General features: G+C 35.5%; 1 protein-coding gene across 1 annotated transcript in view; it reads right to left on the minus strand.

Moving 5' to 3' along the window:
- The window catches only part of ROBO2 (roundabout guidance receptor 2), a 1652913-nt gene extending 1628775 nt beyond the window's left edge, over positions 1 to 24138 (minus strand). Inside the window, exon 1 of the mRNA XM_088794275.1 lies at positions 23958 to 24138. The gene's annotated coding sequence lies outside the window, so the exon portion shown is untranslated. The remainder of the gene's footprint in view (positions 1 to 23957) is intronic.
- Between the last annotated feature and the right edge of the window lie 481 nt (positions 24139 to 24619).

The following is a 24619-nucleotide window of genomic DNA, read 5'->3' on the forward strand; positions in this document are numbered from 1 at the left end:
CTAAAAGCATCAACCCTTTCTGGAGTGACTTGTGGTGTCCAGGGCAAATTTTAACGCCTCCCCTATATACATTAGCATTACTAATAGTTTTGCACTGAAGAATAAGAAGAGTGATATCACAAAAGTGCAATGGTGATGACTGATTATTTGTTTCGGGGAAAAGAATAGGGTAAGTGTTTTTGCCAAAGACCCACCCTAGTGGTGTGTGTGTGTGTGTGTGTATGTATGTATATACACACCTTTCAATCTTTAATTGATAGAACTTTGCCCCCTTCTAATCAGTGTATAAGCATTTTTATCTGATACCAACAATGTCAAAATTCACATTTTAATCACACTTCAATGGATTACTTTGAAAATTTTTTATTTACTGTTTCCTTAACTTCTGTTAACTGAATGCTAATTTTACATGCTTTTATTTATTTATTTATCTATCTATCTATCTATCTATCTATCTATCATCTATCCATCCATCTATCTATTTATATTGCTATTCTGTACAGAATTGAGGCAGTGTTTGAAAAATCTTAAAATACTCTTCAGGAAAGGACTGGCATATGAAACAACAGTTCTACTATATATTTTACTAAATATTGAAAGAACAGATGGCTTTCAAATTGTATCATAATCAAAAGGAAATATAACCTTTCTGATTTAATATTTATAGAAAGCTAATATTTCAAAAATGCCAAGTTTCTATGATGGATTATCTATATCCTGTTCCTGCCAGTCTGTAAATATGAAAACCATAATTTTTTATGAAACTTTTATATTAATCAACAACTCTGCTCACATAAAGTAAAATCAATACATTCATTTTTTTCATGAAAGAAAAACAAAATAACTGTAAAACAGTAACATTTACCATAAAGAGGTGCCATGGGCTTATAAATATTTTTTGAACACTCTTTTCATGCATATAAGCATACAAAGTAAATGAGAAATATCTACTTTATTTTATGTACTTTAAATTGTACCTGTTACTCTTTAAAGACTGGGATAAGTCCTAAAACATGGATAGTTGAATCCAGTGTGCTTTTCTGCCCATAAAATAGATTTGATATTCAGTAAGCAAAGTAGAACTTAGGACTTCAAATTGGTAATGACTATATAAATACACTTTGACTCAATAGTGTTCCTCTTGTCTTTTAATTTGAAAATCACCAAAGAAAAGAAAACAGACCTCAACAATGTATAGTGCATTATATCTTATCATACATAATAGCAAAATTAGTTTGGTTATGCAAGAATATTGGAGCAAACAGCACCGTGGGATGGTGCCATAGAGTACTACAACTTCAGTCTATCGCCAGGATGTTGCTCTATCAGATGGAGCCCAACGTGACACCACAGGTCTGAGGGATGCTTCACATCTAGAGGTGCCAACTAGAGGTGCCAACTGTTCATTCAGTCCTAAATAAAGAGTCCTGGATGCAGAACACCTACCATCAACACAAGTGGAAGCTTCTAGGGATCAGAGCCACTTCTGCTACAGACCATCTCTGGGTTATATCTGCAGCCAACTTCTAAAAATTATTTTGCCCTCTCCCAATACTTCCACTTCTCATGTGTATCTTCTAGATATTTTCTTCCTCTCCAGCCACCAGACCCAAGCAAGTAGCCTAGGTTGTATGTATGTATACAGTTGGTTGTTAAATAAAATCTGTTTCTGTTTGCAGATAAGTAATGCCTTCAGACATGCTATTCCATTGTGATCTATAGAGAGAGGCTCTAGTTAGCTTGTAGTATAAGTTTTTAAAGCAGTTTCTTTAAAAGAAAGTATTTTCTGGAACAAAGTTTCCTTGCAAGTCTTTCTTTTGGCAATGGGTTTCTTTATTGAAGTGCTTCTCCAGTGAGAGTTGGGCTGTGCCAAGGAGTCTCCAGGTTGATGCTCCTTTTGCTCAACTCCTCCATTATAAAGCAACCTCTCTGATCACCCTTTTAAAATTAAAGACCAAAGAATCAAATGGGATCAGGAAGTGACCATAGCTCACAAGGCATCAATTCCTCTTCTCAGCATATTGTAGGAACACAATCTAAGCCAGAAAAACACAGCAGAGTCCATTACAGCTCTCGAGTTCCAGTTATTAACATTGATTTTTTTTCAATGGGAAATTTTCATTAGAAGGCATCACATGACTTATATTCAGTAATAACTTAGATAAGATACATATTGGAGCCTCATTTTAACATTGTCCTTGGACTAGGTGCCATAGAGTGGTTTTTAAAAGAGGTCTTTTTCACATTAGTAAATTCTCATAGGTAGAATCTGTCTTAGGCCCAACTATACGTGGCATACAAAAATGATGGTCAAAGTCCAATAATATCTAAATTAATACTACAACATGTATAACGTGTGTGTGTGCGTGTGTGTGTGTACATATAATGAATACATTTATATTTATTTACTTTATTTATTTTTTAACAGGATAAAAACTCAGAGGCTAAAAATGTGAATTCAGGCTACCATGCTTTAGAATAAAGAGCACAGGCAATGATAGGACACTTGGATGCTGACTACATTTAATATCTTTGACAAATTAATTCATCTCTAAGGTTCACTTTCTACCTCTGTAACAAATGGAAAAAAAAATATCTGAAGTTCTGTAAGCTATGAAGCATTAAAATTCTACTATGTCACTAGTTCAGGGGAAACTGATAAGTCACTTGCCAACTGGCACTATAAGAAACCAGACATCTTGAAATGAAACATAACATGTCCTTTGTCCTAATGTGTGGTCCATAAATGTTCTTCTTCAGAATAAATCAGGATGCCCGATAAAATGTACAGTTATATGTATCGCCATGGACATGCTAAATCAGAACCTCTGGAGATGGAGCCTTGGAATATGTATTGTAATAAGTCTTCCAAGTGGTTATTTTTTATCATACAGTTAGGAATAACTGGCTTATACCATGGTACTTACTTTAAAAATATAGGTAAATAGATTTCATAGAAATATACATTCTTTCTAATCTTGATGAAAGCTCTATATTCAGACTGACTTTTCAGTGAAATACAGTATAAAATAATGACTAGTCATCTATACATAACTTTAAATGAATATGACTAAGAACCTAAAACAAAAAGTTTAGCAGTAATCACCCTAATGTTTAAGAGCACAGGAGAGCCATAAGAGCCTAAAGTCTGTCCAGAGAGGAAGAGTGATGTATCCTCCTGAACACTGTGGAATTACTAAGCTAGCATACAGCCATCCCTGTGTATCCCAATATCCTCTCCAGTGGACTTAAACATGAGCCATCCCAGAACAAATTCCCTGATCCATTCCTCTTTTGTTAAGGTAGGGCAAGGAACCTTTGAACCTTGGAAACTACAGAAAGTGAATAGATTGTGGACTCCACTAGATCTAGACCAGAGAATAACAAGAGCTAGCTTTGCATAAAGTGGGGAAAATGCCATTTAGGAAGAGAAACCAGAATTGTCAAGGGTCCTGATATGAGGATGATCTTGACACATAGAAGGAATTGAAAACTATGAATCTGGACTGAGTGAAGCAGCGAAAACACCTATGAGATGTGACTGAAAGTTGAGATGTGAAACTATGCAGGGCGTTATTGGTAATGGCAAAGAAAGTGGGCTTTAGTCCAAGTAAACTGGAAAAGTAGGGAGAGATATAAACTGATGGACATTTTAAGAGATCACTTTGGCTTCTATGTAGCTAATAGAATATAGGAAGTTAAAAATGAAATTAAATAGACTAGTGATAAGGCTAGGATAATAGAGTAATAAAAAAGGATCCAGATCTGGCTAGACTAGACATTAGAGACAAAAATAAGTGGAAAAATTCTAGACATATTTGGAACCCAAATGTTTTAAATGAATGTTGGTCTGTATATTGTGAAGATGCAGGAGGACACAAAAATAACTCATACAATTCTGGCTTTTTTTATATGAATGGTTGGTGGTGTCATTTACTAGGATATGTTTTCTCTGAAGTATCCATGGTGTGTTGTCAAGTGAGGCATGGGCTCCCAGAGGAAAGGTCTAAGGTAGAGTCTAAAACTGAAAAGCACTAGGTCTTTGGCATAGGGGTGGTGTTTCGAGCTTAGAGAGAATGTATGTAGAGAGACAAGAATGATTAGGATGGAGCCCAAAGAAACATCAATATTTAAAGGTTGGGTAGAGGACTAGAAACAAATAAATTATCCTACTAGTTGTGGGGAATGAAGTTCACGATATTTGCAAGGGAAGATATTTGCTGATAATGAACCATGGCATCTGAAATTAAAAATGTGGAAATTGAAGACAGGAGAGTACTGATGGATTGTGAACGAGGAGCAAAGGCTATAGCCTAGGGTGAGTGTCCATGAAGATGAACTTGTAGGAATGATGATACCTGAGCAAATGAACTACCTAGAAGAGGAATGAAGTCAAGAAAGTGAGATATTTGCCGTCAACATTTGGTGGTACATTGACTGCTATAGAAGAGGTCTCAGATTTGACCCTGAAAGGGGTAAATGAAGTGGAGGAAAGAAAAAATGCGTTGGAGATAAGAATGTCAAGAAACAGAGAGAACAGGGAATGTTGATGGTCCTTATATGTGGATGTTGAAGTCACTGAAAATGACAAGAGCACTTGGCTGAAGATTTTGAGCAAGGATCTGAAGCTTTTACTAAATGACAACAGTGACCAGGAGATCTGTTGATGTCAACAATACACAAAGAGCATGGCTACTATTTCCAAAGTGTTTGTGTTTCAGAGGGAGAGTATAATTTCTAAGAGGGAGATAAATTAGCAATCTGCAAGTTGTAATGGGGAGTAAAAACAAAATTCTGGTTGTAAGGTATATGGAGAATGAGAAAAAGACTAATATCAATTTATGAAGGCTACAAAAAAGTTGTTCTTTGGCCTGTAATTTTAAGAGAAATTTAAGAAAATTGAAGTAGTTTTTGCACAGCAAAGAAAACCATCAACAAAAGGAAAAGACAACCTACAAATTTGGAGAATATATTCACCAGTGATACATCTGATAAGGGGTTAATACCCAAAATTTATAAATTACTCATACAACTTAACACCAAAACAAAACAAAACAAAATACCTCCAAACAATCCAAGTAATAAATGGGCAAAAATCTGAATAGACATTTCTCTAAAAAGGACATACAGATGGCCAATAGACACATGAAAAGATGCTCAACATCATTAATCATCAGAGAAATGCAAATTAAAACTACAATGAGATATCACCTCACACCTGTCAGAATGGCTACTGTCAATAAATCAACAAACAATAAATGCTGGCAAGGGTGAGGAGAAAAGGGAACACTTACACACTGTTAGTGAGACTGCAAATTGGTGCAGCCACTATGGAAAACAGTATGGAAGTTCCTCAAAAAAATTAAAACTAGAACCACCTTGTGACCCAGCAATTCTACTTCTGGGTATTTACCCCCCAAAAATCGAAAATACTAATTCAAAAAGATACATGCATCCCTATGTTCACTGCAGTATTATTTACAATAGCCAAGATGTGGAAGCTACTTAAGTGCCCATCAACAGAGAACTAGATAAAGAAGTGGTACATATCCTAGGGGTGCCAAAAAAAAATGTATACAAGTGAACACTTTGGTCAGCGTTGCTCAAGCAGTAGTTCACCGTAATCAGAAGTCTCTGGACATTGATGGTAACCACTTTGAGCACCTCTTATAATCGCAAAAGTCAAATATGACTTGTATTCATCTTTTGTTATCAGTATATATTGAATATTACAATTTTAACACAGTTTTCCTTTCTTAAAATGTGTATACATTTTTTGGCACCCTACATATATAATAGAATATTATTCTGCCATATAAAAGAATGAAATCTTACCATTTGCGACAATATGGATGGACCTAGACTATATTAAGCTAAGTGGAATATGTCAGACCAAGAAAGACAAATACCATATGATTTCACTTAAATGAGTAATCTAAAAACAAACAAACAAAAAAAGAACAAAAAACCAAAATAAGCAAACAAACAAAATAGAAACAAGCTCATAGATACAGAGAACAAAATGATGATTGCCAGATGGGAGGGGTATTGGGTGTGGGTGGAAAAGAGGAAGGGATTAAGAAGTACAAATTGGTTGTTACAAAGCAGACATGGGGATTCAGCATATAGCATAATGAATATAGTCAATAATATTGTAATAACTATGTACAGTGTCAGATGGGTACTAGATTTGTCCAGGTGATAGATGGGAGGCGGGTTATGGGATTGGGTAAAAAAGGTAAAGGCATTAAGAAGTACAAATTTGTAGTTACAAAATAGTCACAAGGATGTAAAGTACACCAAAGGGAATACAGTCAATACTATTATAATAATTATGTATGGTGCCAGGTGGGTACTAGACTAGTCGGGGAGATCACTTCGTAAATTATATAAATGTCTAACTATTACGTTGTACACCTGACTAATATAAAATAATATTAAATGAAAAATAAAATAAAAAAGGGAATGTAGAACTTAGCAACAGCCACTATTAACAGTTTCCAGTAGTTTAGTAAGTACTATATAAAGTTAACACTTAACAAAGGTATAAATTCCGATGGCATAACATCTCAAAATCACCCAAGCCAGATAATTCCTGTTCTTCTAAACTTTTCCTTATACTAAAAAATTTACTTTGTTTTATTCAATTCCACTAACACACACACACACACACACACACACACACACACGCACACTGAAGTGTGCACTCGTATCTTATTTATCCAGATGCAGATTTTATTTTTGAAGTCACATTCAAAGTAAACAAATCATTCCATAACTTTCAACCATGGAGATTTTTAGGAATGAAAACATAGCATTTTTATAAAGAAGTTATCCTAAGTAAAAGAAAACGAGCCCAACTTTTGAAGCTGACTCAGCTGTCATCCTTGTGCCACTGGCGTGGCATCGCAAGTAACACAGAGCTGTAAAGGAAGTAAAAATTACCTGCCTGTCAGGCTCAACTCCTGATGGCCTGGCCAAGATATAGCATCTAGATGAGAGTTCACTGACTCAAATTAAATTTTGTAAAGATAAAGTAGATACTTGTTAAAATAAAAGATCTATTAGGGAGAAATAGGCAGTCATAGTGTCTGTATTATTGGATAGCTGTATAATTGTTTTCTGCAAAAATAGCTTGCATCTTTGTATTATTTTTCCCTAGACAGAGAAGACTTATATGAAAAAAAATGAAACTAGAAAAAAGTTATTATATATGTGTGTGATATTATATATGTGTATGTGATATTATACATGTGTGTATGATATATATATATATATATATGTATATATATATATATATATATATATATATATATATATATATACATATATATATATATATATAAAATCACACATGTATTGGCATTTGCCACAGATTTTCTTCAGCCATTGCTGTATCTTCTTCTAACTGTAGACTCCAAACAAGACAAACCAATATGTAGCATTTTACTTCAGGACATGATACAATGAGTGAGAAAGTAAGAATTTGTCAAATCAATAGAGAATGCCTCTTGCTTTCCGTAATTTTGAGTTGCTATAGTTTAGACATTTGAGTAATTAAACTCCTTGCTATATTGTAGCTGTCATAAAATTTCAGGAATTTCATAAGATACTTTTCACATGTGGATTTGGAAAAAGGAATAGAAAATAATGCTTTGTTTGCTCTGCATTCTATGTGCAACATTACACATAGAATGTGTGCTACTTTTTTTTGGTTTTAAGATTTCTTTTGTTGGGGAAGGGGAACAAGGCTCCCCTGGGGAACAGTGTGCACTTCCAGTACTTTTTTTTTCCAAGTCAAGTTGTTGTCCTTCAATCCCAGTTGCAGAGGGTGCTGTTCATCTTCAAGTTGTTGTCCTTTCAGTCTTAGTTGTGGAGGGCCCAGCTCAGTTCCAGGTCCAGTTGCCGTTGCTAGTTGAAGGGGGCGCTGCCCACCATCCCATGTGGGAGTTGAACTGGCAACCTTGTGGTTGAGAGCCCACTGGCCCATGTGGGAATCGAACCAGCAGCCTTTGGAGTTAGGAGCATGGAGCTCTAACCACCTGAGCCACGGGACCGGCCCCCTGTGTGCTACCTTTTAGTATTATGTTGTGATTACCGACAACTATAGGTGGAAGAGGTTGTTTAATGAGCAATAGTCTTAAAGTTAAAGAAACCTGGACACCGGTTGTCTCATTTATTAATTGGGTAAAGACCTTGTACTAGTTATTTAACCTCTCTAAGATTCTCTTCAGTTTTAAATCAAAGAGGATAGATTCCTCTCACAAGTTACATTTATGTTGATTTTAGTCAACCTATCCTGTTAAACTATAAATTTAACAACATACAACTTTTTCTAGATTTCATTATTCCACAAGACCTGAACTTCTCTTCCCCAACCTCAAGAAATGCAAAGAAATAAAAAAAAAATGGACTCTCTTCAAATTCAGCAGGAACTATCAAAACTAAATAAATTTATGTATAGTTTATTATTTTAACATATAAGCTACACCCAAGCAGTTTCACAAAGTCGTAAGCTCATTAGAGAGCGTTGGTATGGAATGTGCAGAGAGCAGATGGTCACCTCTCTTTACTCCTATCTTCCCGCTGCCTTGAGTGCCCTGAAGTTTTATTCACACTCAGAAATTAGAATTCTATCAGAGAAAGCCTACTCAAATGAGAAATAAGGCTGATTTCTCAATAAAGTTGTTAGAGAATAATAAAGCATTTCTGGTCAAAGCAATCGTATTTTGAAAATAATGATTTTCCTAATGAGGGACAGGAATTGTGACCATAAAAAGCTAGTGTTGATATGTGCCAAGTTCTACTCAGCTTCATTTTAAGAGCCTTCTACTATTAGGGCCAAGTATCATGACTCAAATTAGTGGCCTGAAAATTGTTTTAAAATGTTTGGTGGAGACATTTCAAATCAAGATCTGAGATTTATCGCTGTTACTTTTGCTGAATTCAATTTGCTGTCAAGATTTAATCAGATTAATCATACCATAAACTATGAAACATACTGTTCTTATAAACACCTTAAAAACTTTTAAACAGGTCAAACCTAGAAGATGTGCTCTTAGTAATAATGTGTAGGAGTGTGTGCATTTTGTTTAATAGTTGTTTAGAGAAATTTTTGACAAAGGAGACTTGCTAAATTCAGGAATGATTAAAAAAATAACTAGAGAGAGTTCTGTAAATCATTTAAAACATAGTTTCAATTTATGACTCTGATGGCATTAGTCATAAGATAAAGAAATTATAAAACTTTATGGGATTAATATTTGTTATAAAGTTATTAATTTCAACCAGACATTTTCCATATTACAGGGAAATCTAAGGATTTTATTCCTTGGCTAGTAAAAACTCTATTCCCTGGATGAAACTTATACTCCCAACAGACACATCAACATATCTGCCAGATTTAGTTTCTGGTTTCCTGTGAGTAGATTACAAAAAATAAAGAAAAATCAAATCCAAAGAGGCACTATATTTAAAAACTTTCATCAAAAGAAACATTCATTGAGTTTTTTAAAAATATGACTAATTTAATTTTTGACATTTGTCAAGTTAGAGATCTTGAATGAACTCAACCTTTCATAATTCTATTTGTTTTTAATGTTGTTGCTCTAGAAAACTGTCAGATATCACTAATTTTTCAATCTTGCTCCTCCCTGGCAGTTTATCTATCACTATTGTTATACTTTTTTCTGCTTCCACCATTAGATTATGTCTGCATTACTTAACATAATGTCCTATACATAAATGGCTGATGAATGTGATATTAGAATGACAATAGAAATTGGATTATCAATGGATATGCTATTGCCTTATATTCTGGCCTTTAATTCAAATAACTCAAGCTGCTCTCACAACCTTGACCTTCACTGGGAGTATAGGTCCTAGTTATCCTGTATTATGCACTCTTAACTAAGTTTATTAATGACTTTTTAGTGCCAGAAAGACTATAGGGTTACCCAACACAACCCTCAAAGAATCATCTAAGCCTCATATAACCAGAGGACACTTTTAAGACTTTATTAGCCTTCAAAAGACACCTTTTTGAAAACCCACACAGTGTTTATTTGTATACATCATCTTTCATAAATAGAACAGTTCACTTCTCTATGGTTCTTATTATTCTGATATGAAGGACTTTCTTAAGACAATTAATTCTCAATTTTTTTTCCTGGGATGCCCAACTCAATTCTATAGCAAACAAAAACAAACAAACAAAATAACGTGATTTAAATGTGTTTGCCTCTTACTGTTGCTGTGAGAAACAAACACCAACTTGGTGGCTCAAAGCAACACAAATTTATTTTCTTACAGTTCTGGAGGTCAAAAGTCTAAAATGGGCCTCACTGGGCTAAAATCAAGTCACCATCAGGGCTATGCTCTTTCTGGAGTCTGTAGTGGAGAATCATTCTAGAGGTCCAGTATATTCCCTGGCTCTTGGCCCCTGCCTTCATCTACAAAGCGTATTACTCCCCCCTCTGCTTCACCTGTCCCATCCCTCTTAGGATCTGTTCGCTTCCCTCTTATAAGGTCCCATGTGATGACATTGGACCCACATAGATAATTCAGCACAATCTCCCCGATGACTAGCAACCTTATTCCCCTACAACCTTAACTGCCCCTGCCGTGTAATGTAACATAGTAACAGCTTCTTGGGACTAGCATATGGACATCTTTGGAAGGCCATTATTCTACCTACTACACTAAGCAATTTAAAAAAGGTAAAATTACGCGTCATGCACTGCTAACTCTGGTAATGAAATAGTACATTCTATAAACATTTCTGTCACATACTCTTTTAAAAGGTTTCAGCTACCAGACTATTGATCAAAGTTTTGGTACGTTCTAGCAAACTCTCACGTCCCTGATGTTACCTCAACACACACGAGTAGATGGTCTTTCTTAAAATTAAAAAGGAATATTCAAGGCTACTGGGAAAATAGAAAAGGATCTTTAGTTGCTCTGCCTCAAGAATCCTGCACATGTGGCAGCCCTAGCAATATACACATGTGCCAAATTTTTTCTTAATAGTCTGGATGTTATTAAGTTGGTGCAGAAATAATTGCGGTTTTTGCAATTACTTTTAACCTTTTGAACCGCAATTACTTTTGCACCAACATAGTACTTCCCCCAGGCTTGCAAATGCCTTTATTCTCATCACTGTTTATAGTAAGTCCGATTTATTTTTTTTAAAGCTTGCCTTCATTAGTTTATTTCAATCGGCGTCCCCTCATTTTTTCTCCTCCAACCTCATTTTCAGTTCTTATGTATTCCACATGTTCACACTCCTGATTATGCTGTTACAACATTCTCTTGGATTATACGTACATTTTTCCCCCTACATGAGTTGCTTTGCCTGTAGGCCTTACCACCTTAGTACTCAGTGGTAACATCACCTGCTCAGGCTCTGTCGCCAGCCAGGAGTTTAGTATCTTCCAATTGCTCATCGAACTTAAACTTCACAATTAAGCAAAGCTGCCATTTTAGGAAATGGTAGACTCTCTGTCCCTAAAAGTCCGTGGAATGCACAGAAACATTGGGGAACATAATTGACTTTTATGTACAGAAGCCAGATGCACCGCGTGCCTCTGTGTGCTTAGGGAAGCAAGTTTATCTCATATATCACAATAAGCCTCTGCTCCACTAAATTTCACTGCCGGATACTCATTACGCTGAGGCAACAAAATACTTAGGGAAATAAAAGCTCTTTCCAATAAAAAACAAAAAAGTACATTAGAAAGCTTTGTTAAAAAAAAAAAAAAAAAAAAAAAAAAAATCTTCCCCTATCAGTTAAATCCAGAGTAGGGACTACTAAAAAAAGAAATAAATAATTATTGAAATATACTTTCTGATAAGGCATGTTGGCATCTACCCTGTATAAAATTTAGAGAAAGTGATGTGGGGTTTATATTTGAAAGGCTGCTTTCAACAGTAAAAGATGTGTTCTCAGGTTTGAATAAAACTTTGAAAATGCAGAAGTTTAAAAGAACTAAGAATATGAACATGCAAATAGTATTATATTTATTTATTTATAATGAATACATTTATATTAGAATTTTGATAAAATATTATATCCCCATATAAATAATTATCTGTATTGTCTTTGCATTTTTTTTATGAACATTAGAGATTCCAATATAATTAGTGTTCATATGAAGCTCTTAATGTTTCCGGCCAATGTACTTTGTCCTTTTCTCTATTGAACTACTAATCTTTTCTTATTGATTTGTTAGGACTATGTATACATCAGATATATCAAATGAATTGCAAATACTTTTTCCTGATTTGAAATTTTCTTTTTAACTTATGCATGGTATCATTTGAAACATAAGAGTTTTCCATTTTAACAAAGTCCAGTCCATCATTTGATATTTATGGTTTTTGTCGTTGTTAGATGCTGAACTTAGGAAAGTTAATTTTGCCTTAATAATACAAATAATATTTGCTTGTGGGTTTTTTTCCTTATATTTTGAGTTTACTTCATACCTACCATGGAATTATTATTTTTTTTATTTTTTATATAAAATTTAATTAATGTACAATACTTTATTGATTTCAAACGTACAGCATAGTTATTCAGCATTTATATACCTAATGAAGTGATCACCACAATAAGTCTAGCAACCATCTGACACCGTACAAGGTTATTATATTATTGACTATATTCCCTATGCTATACATTACATCCCCATGAACTTTTTATTTTAAAACTGGAAAACTGTACCTCTTATTCCCCTTTACCTTTTTCACCCTCCCCCCATTTGACCCAGAATTTCCACTTCTGGGTGTCTATGCAAAGAAAATGAAAACACTAATTAGGAAAGATTATATGGACCTCTGTGCTCATTGCAACATTATTTACAATAGCCAAAATATGGAAGAAACCTAAGTGTCCAGTGACAGATGAATAACGATGTTGTGTGTGTGTGTGTGTGTGTGTGCGCGTTTAGTGAATATTACACAGCAATAAACAGAATGAAATCATGCCATTTGCAACAACATGGATGAATCTAGAGGGTATTATGCTGAGTGAAATAAGTCAGACAAAGAATTCCTTTTTATGAATGGTTCATTATAACTTTTTGTGACTACGGAATACATATAGCCTACAACTTGAACATCATTTTAGGAATTGTTTATCCTTTTCCTACTGATCTGAAAGACTGTCTTTATCATATATCAGATTTTTAAGTTTGTTCAAATCGTGCAATATGAAGTTACAAAATTATGCAATTTTATAATTACAGCCAGCCTTACTTCTCCACCACTATTGCCCCAGCAGATGGATAGAGGAATTTCTTTCTTATGGTTTAACTCTCTAACATAGCATGGTTTAAATAACATTTGAACTACACAGAAACTTTAATTTCTGGTTGTGAACTATGTTCTAGCTTCACCAATCTGTCCTGCACATTTGCCATTGAGGCTAGGGACTGAAATTTGTTTATGGCTGTATTTCTACTACTAAAATTTGTGTCAAGTACTGAAAATGGGCTCAGTAACATCTCTTTAATAATTAGGGAGATTGCTAGGCATCTGACTTTTTATTGCAGTGGGGCACCACACTCTGAATAATTTTAACTGGCTTTTCTCTGTCAAGGATAAAACCTTCCTTCACAGGTTTTCAGTTGCTCACATGCATTCACACCCACCCTTCACAGAGGCACACTACTTTCAAAATATCAACAAAGATTGCAATATATTTGTTCATTCTAGAAGTCTGGCCACAAAAAAATAATAATAGAAAGCCATAAATGTGAGTCTGGAAAGAGCAGAATATAGATGATCAAATTACAAAATGAAAATTTCTCCTTGTATATATTTTTTAAATTTGTTGCTAATAAAGCGAGAAAAGTAATAGACGTAAAAATGAAAGTACACAATATGTGTATATATCCATGTACTCATTTTCATGATGGATATATGCATACAGATGAGTGTGAATATATATGCCATCTGTGTTGTATTAATAATACACACATATGTGTATAGACATACACAACAAATAGGAATGATCTGCATAATAATCTCATTTCTATTCATTTCCACAAACTAAAAACTGACAAGATTTTAAGTCAAAATCAATTATTCATTTAGAAGTGTTTTTAACCATTATCTCCACCTTTATCCTCATTTTTATGGTTCCTTAGATTGCCATTTTGTAACTATTTTGAAATAATTTTATGTATTTGAAACAGTCTCCTTAAGAAATTCACTCTGGCTAAAATCTCTGGGATTGATTTTGCGTGAATAAATGTGTGTGTGCAAACACAAATTTGACAAAAAAGGTCAATCGTAAAAATATGTATATACATATCAAAAAGAATAACAAAATCCCTGAGTCAAATTAGCTATACATTTTTTGTGTTAATAAAATCAATATAATATATTTCTTGAGATAAACCTGTTTGTTTTCATTCTGCTTGCTTCCATCTGAGCTGTCACATTGGTATAATAAAGTGATAATTTGATACTTTACTACAGTAAATACAGAATGATCCAAAAAATAAAAATACATAAATTAGTGAGTTCCAAGAAAATACATTTTTGATGGATTAAATAATTTAAAGTTGTCAGTCAATGGGTACAGCAAGATGAAAAAAGGATGAAAACTGAAGTTTCAAGGCCAGAGAATAACAATAATGATGCTGTATTTTGTGCATTAATCACCATCACTACAAACGTTTGATACCCATTCAGCCAAATATTTCACATACAGCCTTAATGGTGATTAATAGACGTGCTATACTCCCGAAACTAAAATGAGACTTTGTAGATTGAGTGATATTCAAAAGCATTTTGAAAATGTATCATTTCTACATCTGGAAATACTGCTTTTGTCAATGTTACCTATACAAATATTGATTTTATTTACCTGATACTTAGCAAATATAATCTTACTAAAATATTTTCAGATTTGCCGAATACAGTAAGTGAGACAACTGTGACTATAAAAAATCTACAACAAACTCTGGTTGTACAAATTTGCCAGCAGTGGCAACAAAAATTACCTTGCAATGTCATTGTTTTCCCCACAATCCTCAGCAGCACAACCCATTCTTCTCTCTAGATAATTGATGTATATTCTCTAAGTCAAGTCCTGTGCTAGGGGCCACCTCAGGATCGCCCTCTAGCCTTGCTTTCCAAATGGAATGCAGTTCAGAAGCGCCCTGTGCAGGCTGTCTAGATCCACTACTATAAAGTACACACTTATCGTAGATATTGAAATGCCTCACTTTGCAAATTCAGCACTCTTGAAAAAACTGAATTCAACTTTTAAAAATTGTTTCAGGACACTGTAAACTCTATGAAATAAATGTTGCTGGGATGAGATGACTCTTCATGCCATCCAGCCTATCAGTTCATGTTTTCTCATTACTTTTTCCACATAGTCACAGCTACCAACAACAGATTTACTGTTAAATTTCATTACTGGATGATTCCACAGTACATTATCTCAACAGCATTTCTGATGTTTCTGCTCTTCTGGGTCTATATAATCCCTGCACTTCTAAATGAGTTCGTTTTTTATTTAAAAAGCCCTGACTCTTATTCATGTACAAGCCATCAGTTCTTCCTATATGTTATATAAGAGCAAATAGCCATTAGGCCTTGTGATCAAAGTAGACAGAAAATTCATCATATTATTTTCCTATCAATTAATAATAGCAACATCCTTTCCCGTCCTGAAATCTAGTGCTATGAATAATAAGTTATCCACCCAGAAAGAGGTGGTTGCATGAGCAATAAGGAAGACAACTAGTAGTCTTCCGCCCACGCTGAGACATGTCCAAACACACTTGCTTCCACAGCCAAAGTAATGCCATATGTCCCCAGTGATGTGGGTGGACAAGAGTAACAGTTGGCCCGCTAAAGAGGACCATATGTGCAGCCATCCTTTTTACTTATGGTTGCTGAAAAATCAGTCGAAGTCCTTGATGTGACGAACAGCATGGCTGGAGAAGATGTAGACAAAGGCCGTCAGTAGCAAAAAAAGACCATTGACATTGGTCGTGCAACTACTAGATCTCTGGTCATGGAAGCTAAAAATATGCTTGGTCGTTACTCTTCTCATTAAGAGTTACTTAAAAATCAACAGAGTTCCTTGGTCCAATCTCACCTTCCCTCATTAATGTGCAAAGGAATGGATATGCAGTTCCTTATCAAACATGGCCACTCATAGTTATCCTTGGTTAATTCTATGTTATACAAAACATTTCTTTGTTTTTAGCTGGATCTTCATAAAAATTATACTGTTTCCTTGAGACTAAAAATATTAAAGAAAGTGAAAAACACTTACAAACTTAAAGTACCAGAATTAGAGTTTCTGGGAAGCAAAGAGATAGCCATAAGGCAGAACTGCATGCCACATACTTTTATCAGTTAAAATAAAAATATGAATTTGGAATGAATATAACAGCTTTGTGTCTCAACAAGGATTTCCTTTGGAATTTCCACAATTGCAATGATCATTCAGTTGTTATACTGACAATAAAATTTATAGTTTTAAGGTCATTCTTAACACTGCGATCAGATCACATAATTTACTTTTCTCTTAATGGCTTCTTTTTGATAAATGAGAGAGCTTTTAGGAAGGACAATGCTCCCTACACAACAACCAGTAGAGCATGTCACATCCATTTACAATATAGTTTTAAGAAAAATGAAGGACAAACTTGTGAGGCAGCAAAAATTCATTTGCATTAAATTAATGTGAACAGCACATTTCAAGTTCCCTTTGGCAACAACGGTTTAGGGGGGAAAATAAATCTATCTTATGAAATGGTCCTCTTTTGGGTTACAGAATGATTGGAAAAGCTGACATGATCATGATTAAATTTCTTCCAAAAGTCTACAATTAGTATAGATAACTCATGAAATAAAATATTCAGAATGCACATTTGTGAGGGGACCAATTATTAAGGAACCACCGCCAGACATTCCCTTGAAAATTATGTTGCAAAGTTTAAAAAGATAACCAAGCTTTCTTGTATGGACTTGGCTTTGTAAACAAGAAGTAAACTTCACAAATAAGAACTGCTCTAAGAACTGCTTGTAAGTAAGAAACCAAAGATACTGATCTATGTCATTTAAATCCAAGTAATCCAGATATGACCTTAATCTATAATTGGTTTAATATTTTGACCCTGGACATGAAAATGTCACATACATTTTACTAAAACTAGATTTAATAAATTTAAGAGTGTTTAATCAGCATCTTTGCTAGTCAGGAATATTTTCTAATGTATCTAAAATAATTGATGTCCCCAAACACATAGTTTTTCCATGGGGAAACAATCACATTAAATTTAGGGTATTAGGGCACAAAAGTATTATTACCATTTGTGATAGGTTGACTAATGGCTCCCAAAGATGTTCTCCTCCTAATCCACAGACCCTGTGAATGTATTACTTTACATAGTTAAAGGGACTTTGCAGATCTGATTGAGTTAAGGATTTTGAGATGGGGAAATTATTCTGAACCATCCTCATGACCCCAGTGTAATCACAAGAGTACTTAAAAGAGGAGTGGAAAAGGATTAAGAGCTAAAGGAAGTGGCAATGTGAGGGTAGAAACAGAGATAGGAGGCACACACCTTAAAAGCTGAGGAAGAGGCCTTAAGACAATGAATTAAGAAAAACAGTAAAAAGCAAGAAAACAGATTCTTCCCTCAGCCTCCAGAAGGAACCAGCCCTGCAGATATCTTGACTAGCCCAGTGAAACTAATTTTAGAATTCTGACCTGCAAAACTGAAAGGCAGTAAAATTTGTGTTGTTTTAAGCCATTAAGTTGTGGTAATTTCTTAGAACAGCCATAGGAAACCAATATACCATTATGGTAAGCAAAGCAAAGCAAACAAAACAGTGAGAACTTGAGAGATCCCTGGGGGGAAAAAATAAAGGGTTAAACTCAATAACAGGATTTATCTTGGTAACTGTATTATATGTTATTTATTTACGTATTGAGACACATTATTAATGTCATTGTCATGAGCACCCAATCAATATGAATACTCCGCTATGTCTAATTTAGAAATGGAAATTTTCTACTTCAGCCTTCCTATAATCCCATGCAGATGTCCTTGAGCAGCCCTGTATCTGACAGAGATAATATCTTCATGTAAGAATCTTCCTGTTTAGAAAAGAAGTTTACATGGAAACAACCAAAGTGTCCTTTGATAGATGGAGGTACATCTAAAGAAGATGTGGTACATATGTGCACAATGGAATACTACTCTGCCCTAAGAAAAGATGAAATAGTGTCATTTGTGACAAAATGGATGGATCTTGAGATTATTAAACTAAATAAAATAAGTCAGTGAGAAAAAATTGAGAACCTTATGATTTCACCATATGATATGTGGGATATAAAACTGAAAGCAACAAAGGAACAAAAGGCAAACAAAGAAACCAAAACTCATAGACACAGACAATAGTTTAGCGGTTACCAGAGGGTAAGGGGGCTGGCGGGGGGGTAGATGAGGAAAAAAGGGATCAAATATACGGTGATTGAAAGAGAACTGACTCCAGATGGTGAATACACAATGTGGAATATAGATGATGTATTACAGAATTGTACACTTGGAACCTACGTGACTTTACTAACCATTGTCACACACATGAATTTTAATTTAAAAAAAGAAAAGAGAAGAAGTTACATCTGAAATTAAATCCTATTAAGCCAGTCTAGGAACAGTACCTAGAAGGTTCAAAGATTACTTTTCAAGAACACTACTTAGGAGCGAGTTTGTGATGCTACCTTTGCCAACAGAATTAAAATTAATTTGAAAGATTTTTCAAAGCAATATTAAAAACATTATGTCCATTTTTTCCTCTTATTAAAAATGTATCATTGCGTAATTCTCCACTATATTTATGTTAATTATATGAAGACCGGACATGAATTATGTTACCATAAATAGAAAATCATTTAAATAGAAAAATCTCACTGATTGCTGGTAGAATGACAGTGAAAAACTGTAAAGGGTGGGAAGAAATAAGTGCTTTGTGGGATAAATATTTCCCTTTCATCATCAAAACTTGTCCTGAGACCTAGCAGTCTTCTCTTCACATGTGTATGCACAGTAAAAGTTATAAAAATAATTCTTCTACTTTTGTAGAGTTTAATGGTTACAGAATCTCAGAAGCAAAGTAGGAGATGGGAACGTTCTCTGCAAGACTGACGTTGAATTTGAAGAGAAAATAAAAAAAAAAAGGAAATAATATGTAGAATATCTCCACAGAAATATGTGGGAGGACAAGAAAAAATATTTATTGAATATCTACCATGTGTTACGTTGATTTTACTGAATCTACTTGACATACCAACAACTTTTCAAAGCAGGCATTTTATTCACAGTTTGTAAGAAAAACAAGACTATACAAAGGGAACTAGATCAATACCACACAGCTAATAAAAGGCAAAACTAGGGTGAATATAATAGCAATAATAAAAATAATAATCTCACCCTAATTGGACCTGTGGCAATACTAACAAGCAAAACATGAACAAAGAATCTATAAGGTAGATATTAGTCATCTCCCCATTTCATAGAAGAAGCAACTGAGGTGAAGAGAGGCTATTCCATTTCTGTCAACCTCATACAACTAGCAAGAGGCAACTTCAAACCCAGGTCTATAAGACATTTTATTACCCCAAGATGCATACACATTATTTCAAGGATTAGCTGAGATAATTTTTGTTAATCCTGAGTAACACTTGATAACTGTGCTATAATTTATCCTTATTATTATTTAGTTTAGAAATTATTGAACTTCTTTGCTTGTCTTTTGCAATTTCACTCCTTTCTCATATTACAATTCTCCAAGAAAAATAAAGTTCAACATATGTGTCATTTTGGGTTGCAAATTTTGGAGCTCAATTAATACATGGCACATCACACTAAACTGCTACTTTATTCTGGAGTGAAAAAAAAAGCAAATGTCTCACTCAGTAAAAAACAAGTGGAATGTTCATTCCTATATCTATAATACAACTCATTAAGTATGTATTTGTATACAAAAAGCATAATTTTCTATAACTTTTCCTATGCTTCATACAGTCAAATGTTTGGTTCAACAAATCAGAATATTCCATGAATGATATATGACAAAATTTTGTTCAGCAACTTCTGTTTTTTCTTTCCTATCAGTCCATTTTGAGGATCAAAAACTTGTGTTAAAGTCAACGTTCGAAGACAAATCCCTCTACCTTTTCTTAGTTACTCTTCAGTTCTGAATACAATGTGTTTTTCCAGTTACCCTGGAACTGAAACAACCGTAAAAATTGTGGTGGCCAACCATGTCCATTGCTCATTACGTCTCCATATTTTTCTGCATTAAACCTGCTCTAATACTCCCTTATGCCATCAGTGTCACCACAAAGAGAGATAAAGAATGAATCTCATAATAAACAAACATATATACACTAAAGCTTAAGATGTTCAATCATTTACCTAATAGCTCTTGAAATTATTCATGGTAAAATGAGCAACTAAGTGAACACTGCACTTTTTAAAAAGTAAAGTACAAAATTTAATTCATACCTCTGCAAATTTTTATCCAAGAAAGCATGACCCTACGGGCATCACATATGTGAAAGGAAGAACTCACTTTCATCAATGAATCTTCATGATATAGTCCTGCAGCAGGAATTGTCGCTGCTCCACCCACACCTACTATGCACTCATCATTCTCATATTTCTGGGTCAGATGACATCCAGGGCTAAGCAGTGACTCTGTCTGAAAGTTTTCCTGGGTCATCAGAGCTGGCTCAGCCTGTGCACAGGGTTGTCCAGAAGTTCTAGGGCATCAAGGGCCCTCCTGGCCATCCCTGAAGCAGCCCTTAATCAGTGATGGAAATTTATAGAAGAAACTGCCCTGTTCTCTTGCCCCTCAGTTGAAATAACTATGGTGCATATTCTGTACTGCCGCACATAGATATCTAACAGGACTGAGTCCTACATGCTCATCTTATTTCTAACTCACTGTATGACACAGGTAACTAGAAGTTGATTGGTATTTTACCGCAATGTATATGTAAATCTCTCTTGACCAGGAATGTTTGTAGATAAATATTTATATATAAAGTACAATGGTCCCTATTCTTTCTGGGGGGGGAGATATATCTCCTCTTCTTATCCTCCTCTCTCCTTCCTTCCTCACTCAGCTGTCTATCCGAAAGAATTGCAAATAAAGTGTTGGTCAGCACTCTCTCAGAAAGGTTAAAATGATACAGAGAATCACATCATGCTTGAGCTACTCTATAGGATCTGAAAGAAGAGGAGCTTTTGCGATTCCAGAAATATTATTTTAAGCCATCCTTTTAATGCCACGGCCTAAGAGAACAGGTCAGATGGTCAAGAGCCAGAGAGCTTATTATTATCCTGATTCATTTAAGACCACCTGAGCTATCAGTGTCCATGGAATCCTGCAATGAGATGCAAAGTTGCATACTGCATCCTTAGTGCCCAAATGCAACTAAGACTTGTATGTAACATGGAAAAAAAGTTACAAACTGTATGAGACTCCAACTAAGTGAAGTCTCCATCCAGTATTTACTGCTCTTGCTCATGTTCTTCCCACATGCCAAACTCTGCTGAACTCGCATGCACACACAAACATAGCACCTCCACCACCCCCAAAAATAAAAACACAAACTATCTTTGGAACTCAAATGGGCTCTTTGAGAGCCTAAATACAGCAGATTTGTATTACTTAAGAATGAAAAGGAACAAAAAAGTGGAATCAAGGTTATAGGGTTTTTTTCCTCTCTCAAGAGTTGTAATAATCTTACTTTGAACCAGTCCATATCAAGACACCAAAACACTCATGGAATATACGTAGCTTGGATAAATTTTTATGAATGTGTTCACATTAAAAAGTAAAACCATTCAGTTCCTAACTCTCCTCTTTTCGTAAATCATATGTTATACATACATTACCTTCCAATGTTCTCAAGAAATCTTAAAGACTATTGACAGTGAAGTCTGGCAGTTTACTGTAAAGGCACATTGTAGCTGTGCTTCATGTTCACACGAAGCAGTTTTAAAATACATTGAAATGTTGGCTGCCTTCTATTTTGATTATAAGACATAAATTACTCCCAAATATGCTTGGTAAATACTGAGTTTACCTTTCCATCCACTCTCATTAAAGAGGACGCAAGTTCAGCTGCTAGGACTTTAGAAGGTGTTTGAAGGTGAAGAGCATATGAGTATAACTCTGCACCAGTATCTTCTACGTAAAAGAGTAAAACCAGTCTTAAAAAGAAAACAGAAAAATAACAGAATATTTTACGGTGTTTATACATAAGGCAAATTCAAATATTACTGCTGCAATAAACTCAACTAAAAGCAGTCATCCAATTTTGGGGAAAAGAACTGAACTTGAAGTTAAATAGTATAGACTTAAATAACTGGTTAACAACACAATAATTATAGAAATTGAGGAAAATTAATCCCTCTATGCCACAGTCTGTCACCAAAAAAGAAAAAAAAAAGGAACTAATATTACTGTTCTCTCGATACTTCTGTAAGAAATTAGAAATGGAATATATGAGAACTTGGCTTATAGTAGTAGATACTCAGTAAGTAATTGTTGAATCCAAACTGTTAAAGGAAGAAGAACAAAGTAAAATATTATATTTTAATTACTAAAACTGTAGATGCATATATCTCACTTTGAAAAACTAATAAGCTCTCCTAAGCATAATGTAGTAAATATTTGAAATATATTTAAATTGTATCCCCCAATTTGGCTCTGATATTTATTAGCTAAATGTATCATTTGTATATGTCACTACTATTAAAATGCAGAGTAGCCCACATGACTAACAGTATGCCCAGTGATTATACTGAATAGTATCCAGCAAGGCCAACAGAGTAAGGATTAAATTCAGAAACAAAAAAAGAGTTGCCCCAGCCACCTAAAAGCAAAACATTTAGAATACTCTGGTGACCATGATGATTATAAATTGCTAGTAAGAAGGCAACTTCTAAACCAAATAAAATCATAACACGCCTTAGGAATTTTGCCTCTCACAGATACACACATTAGATTTAAAAAAAAAAAAAAAAAAACTGAAGCAAATGTGAAAAAAATTAAATTAAGGAAGTTCTGTGGGTAATGTCCATAATTTCATTCCCAGAATTTCTTCATCAATCACTTTCCCCAAAGTCCTTCCAGGAAAATAAAGTTGCTGTCTTCTTAATGTGAACTCACCACTTTTCCTACAGCATTTTCAGAATGAGAAACAGATTTCCCATCAGACACTTAAATGTTGCACTGCTTAAGAAACCCAACACGGTAATAATTTTGGAACAAAGGGTGAAGAGGAGATGAGCAAATCAACATGGCTTTTAAGCTCCATTGCTATCACATTTCTGAGTCTATCTAGAGAGCCTTAAGTTCCCCGCCTTAATAAGGGTACAGAGCAAAAGAACCCCCAGTTACTCAGAGGTGAACCCCCTGGTAGGTGAATCAGGGTGAAAGAAATACCACTCCCCGCTGAGAGGGCAAGCTTGTGGTGTCCCATTGGATACCCAAGTGCCCTACTTGCGCACCTTCAAACCCTTTGACCTGACTTGGAAAACTGGGCATGAGCCAAGGAGAAGGAGGGACAGAAGGACAAAAACAGGCTGTCACAAAAAGAAATGACTATCTAGACGGCTTTTATGTACACATCTATAATTCGTACATTTGGGGACATTTCCTAAAACTCCGTCACTTCAGCTGAATTCCATCTGAACCCCACTATCCTTGCTGTGAGTGAGGATCACAACCACCCACCGCCTACGTGCCCACCCGCTGCCTGAGTAGCCACAGCCAATACCCCTCTGTCCCTGACTTTGGGAAACACTGCAAAGCCAGCAGCTAAGCGCTGCTTAGGGAGCTAAGCAACTTCGCCAGTTCCAAACGCTATCTCAAGACTTTTCAGTACACCTCTCTGTGCAACTCACCTGGAGTCAGGTCTGGATGGCAGCCTCCACCCAGAGGGACTGGGAAGCAACCCCGGGAAGCTCAGCAGCGTCTCCCAGAATAACGAGGGCAGTGCAGCTGAACAGCTCCCCCGTCCTGCTGCTCTGGCTGCTCCCAGATTTCTTCCACTCCCCACCCGGGAGCCGTCCTTCCTTTTCTCTCCTCTCCCTCCCACTCCTGCCGCTACTGCGCTCCCTCTTACTGGCGGTGGCGCAGAGATCGGAGTCCTCCCACCTCCCCCCTCCTTTCTCCCTCCCCTGGGCAGAGCTGTCCGTGGAGCTAACGAGGAGACTCGGGCTCCTCCGGGCAGGCTGTGCGCACAAGCCCCTCTGTGACACCGGAGTCCCTGGAGCTGGGCTGCAGAGATGCCTGTGCAGCCACCGGAGGAATGGGCTAGAGGAGGCGACCAGCTGGACCCCCTAGAAACTAACACTGTCCTGTCGGTTTAAATAATCAATAACCCAACTGCTTCCTAAACATCTCCAGTAATTCACAGGTGCCAAAAAGTAAAGACTGGGGTTGAAGACATCATTGTATGCGAATACAATTCTCTGTACAGAAATGACTATTTGGCAGGTTCCTAGGACTCACAAGTTCAAGGTGTGGCATAGGATTTCGTTTGGTTATTGTGACACATTTGAGG

This window comes from Rhinolophus sinicus, chromosome 17 (assembly GCF_057876585.1).
Source record: "Rhinolophus sinicus isolate RSI-liver-muscle chromosome 17, RSI-T2T, whole genome shotgun sequence".
Taxonomy (NCBI): domain Eukaryota; kingdom Metazoa; phylum Chordata; class Mammalia; order Chiroptera; family Rhinolophidae; genus Rhinolophus; species Rhinolophus sinicus.